The sequence below is a fragment of the Trichosurus vulpecula genome, chromosome 4 (genome assembly GCF_011100635.1).
Source record: "Trichosurus vulpecula isolate mTriVul1 chromosome 4, mTriVul1.pri, whole genome shotgun sequence".
Lineage (NCBI taxonomy): Eukaryota > Metazoa > Chordata > Mammalia > Diprotodontia > Phalangeridae > Trichosurus > Trichosurus vulpecula.
The window spans coordinates 213,766,786-213,777,096 of NC_050576.1; the positions used below are offsets into that span (position 1 = coordinate 213,766,786).

Consider the following 10,311-nt stretch of genomic DNA (forward strand, 5'->3'; position numbering starts at 1 on the left):
AAAACCAGAGTTCTCTAAAGAAAAATTTCCAATGCGGTTGGATGTCCATAGTCTCTGAACATGAGAGTGGAAGGGGGTGGGAGGTAGGAGAAAGAAAGGGAAAAGATTTATTAAGTGCCTACTATGTGCCAGACACTGTGCTAAGCACTTTTCAAATATTATCTCATTTGATCCTCACAACCTTTGAGAGGTAGGTGTTGTTATTATTTCCACTTTACAGATGAAGAAACTGAGGCAGACAGAGGTTAAGTGATTTGCCTAGGGTCATAGAGCTAGTAAGTATCTGAGACTATTTGAACTCAGGTCTTCCTGACTCCAGGCCCAGTACTCTATCCACTGTCCCGCCTAGCTATACTAAGACCTAGGATGATAAAAATGAGATCAGAATATCTTAGAACTCTGAAAGTTGGCATCATGCCCACCTAAGATTAACTCAGAAGGCACTGAAGACTATAAGACTCAGAATCCAGATGGCATAAGAAGCCCTAAATCTGTTATCACTGAGAGTACAGATAAGCTAGTGTCAAGAAAGAAATTGAGATCAGGGTTGAATCATACCCCACCATGTCATCCAAGAGCACAGGATACAGGCAAAGCCTCACACAAAGTCCCAGTTCAAGAAATGATGCTAGAAATATGAGCAATGACCATGATAATAAAAAAAATATGGATCCAGAGAAGCCCAAGGCACGACTCTAGAAGTTCATGGTGAAGAAGAAACAAGTATACCTTCAGAATTCTAGCATATTCAAATGTCACAGAGGACAAAGACAAAGAATATATAAGCTAAAGAACAGTGGTTTTATCCTATTTTGGTAGGATTCAGAGAGGAAAGAGAGAAAAAGTGAATATACTGGAGAAGAAAGATATAAAAAAAGGAACTTACTATCTCACACAATAGTGATTTATGAGATGACGAATATACAAACATGGAAAAAGGGATAGGGGGAGTAGGCATAATATGAACCTTACTCTTATCTAAACTAGATAAAGGAAGATTGAATATTCACATGTACACACACATGCGCACGCACACACACACACACACACATACAAGTTTGGTGTAGCAACACATGAAATTCAACAGGGAAACAGCAGGGAACAGGAATGGAGAGAAAGCTTTAAGAGGGACAGGAAAATCAGAAAGGGGGTCTCAGAAGGAAGCCCCTCTCCTCCCAGTACATGTATCCTTGCTCTGTCTTTCTCTTTCCTTCTTCAGGTCAAAATGTCCAAGCAGGTTCAGGCTCGAAGGATGGAAGGCATTGGCAAGAATCTTTGGGTGGAGTTTGTGCAGTTGGCCAAAGAGAATGAGGCCGTGAACTTGGGCCAGGGCTTCCCTAATTTTGTACTGCCAGAATTCTCCAGGGAAGCATTCAAACAGGCTGTCAGTGGAGGTAACATGTTCAATCAGTACACTTGTGGTTTTGGTTACTCTCCACTGGTAAAGATCCTGGCTCAGTTCTTTGGGAGCAAGACTTGGATCCCCTAAAGAATGTGCTTGTGACAGTGGGTGCCTATGGGGCCCTCTTTTATGCTTTTAAGGCCCTAGTAGATGAATGAGATGAGGTCATTCTCATTGAACCCTATTTTGACAGCTACGAGCCCATGACGAAGATGACTGGTGGCTGTCTTGTGTTTGTGCCACTACGATTGCCACCAGTCCATGATGGCCAGTTGATGTCCAGTGGTGACTGGCAGATCCAGCAGAGTTGGCCAGCAAGTTCATTTCCTGGACCAAAGCCATTGTCATCAATTCACCCCACAACCTTTTGGACAAGGTGTTCAACAGAGCAGAAATGGAATTAATAGCAAATCTGTGTAAAAAACACAATGTCCTGCGTTTCAATGATGAGATTTACCAGTGACTGGTGTATGATGAAGAGAAACACATCAGTATAGCCAGTGTTCCGGGAATGTGGGAATGCACCCTGACTATTGGCAGTGCAGGAAAAACTTTTAGTGTCACTGGTTTGAAGGTGGGCTAGGTCCTGAGCCCAGATCATCTTCTGAAGCATCTTTGGACCATCCACCAGAATTGCCTGCGTCACTGCCCCACACAGGCCCAGGAAGCTGTATCTTCCGGTTTTGAGTGGGAGCTGCGGCTCTTTGGTCAGCCTGATAGCTACTTTTTCCACCTGCATAAGACTATTCAGAAAAAGCAGGATCACATGATGAATAGCTTGCAGATCATTGGCATGAGGTCCATCATCCGTCAGGGCACCTACTTCCTCATTGCAGGCATCTCCACCTTCAAGAAAAAGATGCCCTACTTCCCTGGCTCAGAGGGGGAGGCCTATGACTCTCACTTTATCAAGTGGCTGATCAAGAACGAAGGCTTGGTTTCCATTCCAATCTCAGTGTTCCACAGCCCAGAGCAGAAGAAGCATTTTGACCACTACATCTGGTTCTGCTTTATGAAGAATGACTCCACTTTTGAGGCCATGGATGACAAGCTACAGCAGGAGAGAAAAGATCTGGAGCCCCGATTTCTACACCAGGCTCTACCCCTTCCTCCCCCAGCTCACTTTACTTGATTGGACCCTTCCCCCCTCTCCATCCATCCTTTGTGCTTCAGGCATTCCCAGGTTTGGGGGAGGGAGGAGGGAAGCTTCTTATATAGGCCCAAGTCAGAGAGAGAGGGAAGGGATGAAAAAAGAGCATAGCCAAGAAAAAAAAGAGCATAGTCACCCCAGGTCTTTCTCCATTCCCCCACCTACTACACCTCAGTAAAAATCTGCTCTCCCTTTGATTCTGGGATTTGGGAACCCAGGAACCCTCACCTACCCAGTGCCTACATTCCCATGCCTGCTAGAGGAAACATTCATCTTGGTTAGCATCAGGGTGTTTTCTCTCTGGCAGGGCTCTCCCTAGAACATGCCGCCCTCCTTTATCACTTCCTCTTCTCCCTTATTTCCTTTTTACCTGTCCTTGTTACTTTAATTCCATTGTCTTGTCATATTGCTTTTGCTAGCCCTTCTAGAATTATATAAAACAATAGTGGGGAGAGTGGGCATTCTTGTTTCCCTCACATATTTATGGGGAAAGGTTCTAGTGTATCCCCTTCTGATTTTAGATAGATGCTTTTTATGATATTTTTTAAAATGTCCCTCTATGTCTATACTTTGTAGGGTTTTTAGCATAAAAGAGTGTTGTACTTAGTCAATGGCTTTTTCTGCATCTATTTGTGATCATGTTATTATGAATGTTTTGATTTGTAATGTAATTAATCTTATTGATTGTTTTCCTAATGTTGAACCATCCTTGCATCCCTGGTATAAATCCACTTGATCATAATGAATAATTTCTTGGATAAATCATAGTAATCTGTCTAATGGCAGTTTGTTTAAAAATTCTGAGTCAATTAATGATATTTAATATATAGGATTTTTTCCATGTTTTTATCTTTTCCTGGTTTAGACATTAGGACTACATTTGTCTCACAAAAGGATTCTAGTAGTTCTTTCTTTATCAATTTTTGATAAAAGTTGAGAAGTATAAGTAATAACTGTTCTTTAAAAATCTGATAGAATTCTCCTGTGAATCAATCCAGCCCAGGGTTTGTATGGGGTTTTTTTTCCTCGGGTTTTTTTTTTTTTTGGTAGTTCCTTTATAGCTAGATCTATTTCCTTTTCTGAGATTAGGTTATTTAAGATCTCTCTTTTCTGATAGTTCAATTATTTTATATTTTTGAAGGTATTTCTCTATATCTTTTGTGTTCTCAGTCTTGTCAGCATATAACTGTGCATGATATGTTCCACTTATTCTTTTTATTTCTTCTGGTTTTGCTGTCACTTCATTTGTTAATTTGTTATTTTATTGATTTGATTTTCTATTCTCTTTAATCAGATTAGGCAAGGATTTATCAATTTTATTAGTCAAAAACAGCTTTTAGTTTTATTTATCATTCCTATGACTTTTTGTTTTTAATTTAATTTTTGGTATTGCCTCTTTTGTGCTTATTTTAAATTTGTTTATTCTCTAATTGTTAAAATCCATGCTTAGTTAGTAAATCTTTTTCTTTTTTGGTCAATTTTGTTAATGTGTGATGGTAAAGATATTTTTCCCCTAAGGATTGCTCTTGCTACATCAAATTTAGGTATGTAATTTCAGCATTATCATTTTCTTTTGCATAATTATTGTTTCTAAGATTTGTTCTTTGGCCCACTCATTATTTAAGATTTCATGGTTAAGTCTCCATTTGGATCTGTATCTTTTGTCTGTCATCTCCAAACCATTCTCTATTGTTATTACATTATAATCTATAAATGATGTATTATTTTTGCCTTTTTATATTTATTTGTGATATCTCTGTACCCTAGTACATCATCAATTTTTCTAAAAGCTGCATATGGTGCAGAGAAATATGGTATTCTTTTTGCTTTCTCATTTAGAAGAGCTCTAGTTTCTCCAGGAATTTGTTCAGTTCTATATTTTCCTTTTTGTTTATCCTTCTGTTAGATTTATCTAAAACTAAGAGAGGGATATTAAAGTTTCCTGTCACTATTATGTTACTGCCTATATCTTCTTGAAGCTCAGATAATGTTTCCTTTATGAATTTTCATGCTAAGGCATTTGAAGCATACTAATTCATTACTGATATCGGTTTGTTGTCTATGTTAGCTTTTCAGCATAAAATAGTTTCCTTGTTTATCCCTTTTTATTTTTTTGAATGCTTGTTTTTGCTTTATCTGATAGCATGATGGTAACTCCTGCTTTTTTGTATTCACTTGATGCATAGTAACTTTTTTCCATCACCTCAGTTTCATTTTGTGTATGTCTTTGTTTTTTAAATGTGTTTCTTACAAGCAACAGATTGTAGGGTTTTTTGTTTTCTTATCCAACCTGTCACTTTTTTTGTTTGTTTCATTGGAGTCTTTAATCTATTCATGTTTAAAGTTTTAAGAGTTAGTTTTACATTTTCCTCCATCTCTCTCTAAAATTGGGTTTTATTCAAATTACGATTTCCTCTTCTTCTCTCTCCCCTCCCCCCCACCCCACTCTGCTATAAGTACAGTAATATGTTACTTCAGTTACTTTAAGATTTTTTAAAGATGGCTCAGATTCAATCTATTGAATCTGGTCCACTTGTGAAAATGGGCGTCAAAAGGGTGGGATTTCTTAAGACAACCCATTATGGTGAATCCCTAATAAACTTTCTCTTTTTCCTTGGCTGAGAAGGCTTGAGTCAAATTCTTTTGGCAGGACCTGGCATGTAGGTATTTGGGGATCTCAAGCACCCCTAAAAACCTATGGTTCCCCACCCATCATCATTTTCCTTAAACCTCTTCATTTTTGGGGGGGGTTCCCTGAGACCAGGAATACTCCTCATTTCAAGTTCTTCTCCAGCCAAGACTGGAAGGTAAGCCTCTCCCTCTCCCAACCCCCTTCTCACTCCCCAAGCATTTTGGAAGTGCTTTTCTGACCTGACTTCCCAGGTTCCCAGTAGGTCAGACAGCTGCTCGCTGTCTCAGACTCAGCCTGACGCTCTCAGGTTCTCGGTCCAGTGGTTTACGTTCAAGGCCATAGACCTGGCCACACCTTCTGAAGCATAGAGGACAAGGACAGATGCCCTATCCGGAAGTGCACCCCCAATTTTCTCAGTTCTGTCAGCGGTAGGGAATGGGAAACCTCAGGTACCTTTTTGTGTTTATTTTTTCTGTCTTATTTTGTTCCTTTTTAAGGCTTACTCCCAGATCCTCCTTGTGGAGGAAAGGACTTCCAGCCCCACCAAGAACATAATGGGTCAATTCTCTTCAATCCCCAAAAATTCACCTTTGGGTTATCTTTTACAAAATTGGAAAAAAATTTAGTTTATCTAAACAACTTAAAAAGAAAAAGCTTGTGTAAATTTGCAACTCTGTTTGGCCTCAGTATCACCTAGAAGGCCACGAATTGTGGCTCTTTGGGGGTACTTCACAATATAATACTCTTTTGCAGCTAGAGTTATACTGTCGCTGAGAAGGAAAATGGAGAGAAATTTCCTACATAATGGCCTTCGTTGAGCTTTCTCAGAACCCTGTTCTCAGAAAAGATTGTAAGATGCTCACAGCTACAGCCCCCCCCCACCCCACAAAGGGGCAATGAGGGTCAACAGGACATCTTGGATAACCCCCTCCTTATGGCCCCCAGGGCTTCGACCCCAGCCCCTCCTCCTGCTCCCCTACCTCCCCAGAGCACCCTTGTTACCTGTGCTCCCCCTTCCGTGGCCATCCCTTCTTTCTCTTGGTTTCCTGTAGTGCAATCCCTCTCTTTTCCTGCCTCCTTCACGGTCCAAGTCTCCCATCCTGCATCTCCTCCCATGGCCTCTCCCCCCTTGGTGACACCTACTCAGGTCCCAGCCAAGGGTCTGGTTGAGGTGCCTCCCTCTGTGGCCCCTTCCCCTGAAGGGACCCCTACTCAGGTTCTGGCCGCATGGCCTGCCATTATTTCAGGCCCTGCAGTATCTACTAACATGGGTCCTACCCCCGAGGCAACTCCTACTCAGGTTCTAGCCTCGGGCCCTGCCCCCACAGCAGTACCTCCTCCCCTGGCTCCTCTCTCTGAGGTGGCTCCTACTCAGGTCTCTTTGGTATCTCCCTCTGTGACCCCTACCCCTCCTCAGGTACCAGCTGATCTTCTCCCTTGCCAGCCAGATGCCCTGGCCTTGCAGTCTAATCTAGGTCAGCCGGAATCCCCCAGCCCCTCCCTCACCAGAAGCGGGACTTCCTATATCCCTTCCCAAGCTCCAGGTCCCACAGCACCTTCAAGGCTTTTTCCCCTGAGGGAAGTTCCTGCCTCCCCTACCAGGACAAGGAGAGTGCATGTTCCATTCTCCATTTCAGATCTCATTCAAATTAAAGAAAAACTGGGGAGATACTCAGAAGATCCCACTAAGTTTACTGAGGGTTTTAGGGATCTGTCCCTACAATTTGGACTTTCTTGGTGTGATTTGCATATCCTTTTCTCTACCTGTTGTATCACTGTGGAGAATCTGGGAACACGCACAAAAATTTGGGGATCATTTGGCTAGCAATAACCCCATGAAATATCCCCCAGGTACAGCTGCTGTTCCCACTAGTGACCCAGGATGGAATTATCAAAGCAGTGAGGATAGAGAAAAGAGAGACCATATGATAATTTGCCTGTTAGAAGGCCTAAGAACTGCATTTCAAAAGCAAATAAATTTGCAAAAAATTAGGGAGATTACTCAGGGAGAAAAGGAAAACCCTGCTCTTTTCCAAGCCTGGCTAGCAGAAGTTATTAAGAAGTATACACATTTGGATCCTGATTCTATTGAAGGGGTGGCAATACTTAACACGTATTTCATTAATCAGTCTGCCCCAGATATTAGGAGGAAACTGCAGAAATTGGCAATGGGACCCCAAACACCTCAGGCACAATTACTGGAGACAGCCTTCGGAGTTTTCAACAATAGAGACCTGTTTGCAGCAGAGGAAAGAAAACGCAGGGAAAGAGAACATGCTCAATTCTTGGCTGCTGCCATGGCCAGGAGAAGACCCAAGAAGCGCCCCTCCAGGGTGCCCCCTTGGAGGAAGCCCTGCAACTTGGGCAGTGGGGAAACCTGCTTTCAATGCTACAAGGACGGTCGTTGGTCCAAGGAGTGCCCCTCCAGGGCGCCCCCTTGGAGGAAGCCCCGTGACTTGGGCAGTGGGGAAACCTGCTTTCAATGCCACAAGGAGGGTCACTGGTCCAAGGAGTGCCCCTCTAGGGCACCCCCATGGAGGAAGCTTCCACACCCCCAAGACCATGCCCAGTATGTAACCAGGAGGGCCATTGGAGGAAGAATTGCCCCCAAGGTTGGAAAAGTGGTAGAGCCTCCTTCCAGTACCCTGTCCTCCAGTCTTCTCAAGACTGGGAAGGAGAGGAAAGCCTGGGACTTGGTAGTGCTCCCACTTTCTCCACCTCTCTCACCGAGCCCTGGGCAGAATCGAGGCAGAAGGTGAGGTTACCCACTTTATCACGGCTATGTTCTCTTGTTTTAACTAATTGCTCTGGCACTACATGCCCCTCGACCTATCAGGTCATGGGCATCAAGTATCTGTTGTTTGAACACTCCTTCTCTGGCCCTGCCCCCTTGTTGGGAAGGGGCCTGATGGTGAAATTGGGAAGCCAATTTTCTCTAGTTAAACCTCATAACTCCCTTTTCCCTCTGTTTACCAGACCTCCCCATGTTTCCTCAAAGGTGTGCTCCCAGTTGTTTGGGATCAGGGAATTCCTGGGCAAGCTACTTCTGCCACCCCAGCCATAGTTCTCCTCCATCACCTTCAATAGAAAAATCTCTCATTCAGTATGCTGTTGAAAGGAGAGGACAGGCTTTGGGAGTCCTAACCCAGTCCTTAGGAGCTGACCCCAAGCCAGTTGCCTGTTTTTCAAAACAATTGGATTCTCTGGCTGCTACAGCCATTCTGTTTAAGGAAGCTTCTAAATCTCTAGCAGACCAGCCCCTGGAAGCTCTGACTCCCTAGAGCATCCTAGAAGCAGAGGGCCACCAGTGGCTCACCAAAGATCAGACCTTGTTCTTGGATACCCCTGACCTAATTCTTCGGGTGTGCCACACACTCCTGAACCCTGGGGCAGTGTGGTACACATAGTAGGTGATTAGGGGAGCTAGGTATGAAATAGTCATCTTTAATTCCCTCCATGGAAATTGTCCTTTCTCTATACTCCTATACTGCCTGTTTGCTGCTTATTTGCTTAACCTCCTTGCCAGGTTTATCTCCTCCAGGGTCCAAGCCATCAACTTCCAGGTGACTGTTCAGACTATGTACCCCTTGAACTGGACCCATCGAGGCAGGGACAGCTTTACACCCCTTCCCAGTAGGAAGCAATTTCAGAAGCTGAGACCTTTGTCCCTGACCCCAAAAGAATTTGGGTCCCATTTGTTTGAGGGGGGAATGATGAGGGCACAGTCTCTGGGAGCCCCCTTGAATTGTCCTTGAATCTTCCAACTAGATCTAGCCTTCCCCTAAGGCCATAAGCCTTAAGTTATCATTGGGCCCAAGACTCTACCTAGTCTTGCCCTTTATTGTCCAGCTACTTCCCCACCCTCGATACTATCAATATCCATGCCTTCAGCTACTTCCACCCCTAATCCCATTCTTTTGGTTCCTGGAGTCCTCATTCTAGTCCCTGGAGTCTGACCTCATCTGGGTCCCATCGAGCTCCTCCTTAGTCTCCTCCTCAAGACCCTCCCTAAACCCCTCCTCTCATCACCCCCGACCACCCGTCAATCCCTTCCACAATCTTTGTGTATATAATCTCCATCCTGCCTCCATGAAAGTGCTCAGATTCAATCTAGTTTCAGTAGATTGAATCTGGCCCGCTTGTGAAAACAGGCATCACAAATGGTAAGATTTCTTAAGACAACCCATTATGGTGAATCCCTCATAAACTTTGTCTTTTTCCTTGGCACAAAAAAAAAAAAAAGGTTTTTTAAAGATGGCCCTGTTTTCACTGTTTCTCTTCCTCTCATCCCTGGTTCCCTCTTCTCCTTTGTTACCCCTTTCCATTTAGGGTTTTATTTATTAGTCCTGTCTCCTACTTTTATCTGGTTATGTATTTCTACCTGCTCTCATTTCCCTCTCAATTAGTCAGAGAGATTCTCCTTTCCTCTCCCCTCCTTTAGCTAATCCTGTTCATTAATTGGTTTTTTTAATTTCATTTTTGTGCCCCCTTTGAAAAAGAGTTTCTTTCACTCTCTTCATTATCCAGTTTATCTTTATTTTTACTCTAGATCAGGCCTGCACAACATATGGCCCGCAGGCCACTTGCAACCAGCCAAAGGATTTTAGGTGGCCCATGAAAAATGTAGAGAATGTAAAAGAAAATAAAGATGTACGGAATGCATTGTCCATCCCTTGCTTAACTCTCTTTCCACTAGTCACTATTGTGCCTGTCATGTAACTTGGCAAGTGGGTTGACACCGCCCACTCTGTTTGTCAGGGAACCTGTGGCAACCAACCATCATCAGTCTATCTCTAGTCTGAGAAGAGCAAGAGTTGTATCTTTTCACTGATTTTTGGTGGCTACTGGCTTTGAACAAGGACAAAGTGAATGTAACCATGTGCCATCACAGCTGATGCCTGCTATGCAATGAGCAGCAACAACTCGAGAGCTTGCTTCTTTCCCTCCCTCACTGAGATGCTGCCCTCCAAGTTGGATGAGTGTCTGCACTCTCTCCAAGGTCAGAAACTCAGTTCAGTATTTCTTTGTATGTGAGCAGTTGCTGTGGAGATTATTTGGTTCTAACATTAAAGTTTTGGGGTGACTTTGTAAAATGAGTGATAAAAAGAAATACAAGATCATATAAGT

General features: G+C 43.3%; 1 pseudogene; it reads left to right on the forward strand.

Moving 5' to 3' along the window:
- The first annotated feature begins 1,225 nt into the window (after positions 1–1,225).
- On the forward strand, positions 1,226–2,534 carry LOC118847015 (annotated as a pseudogene).
- Positions 2,535–10,311: the final 7,777 nt, after the last annotated feature.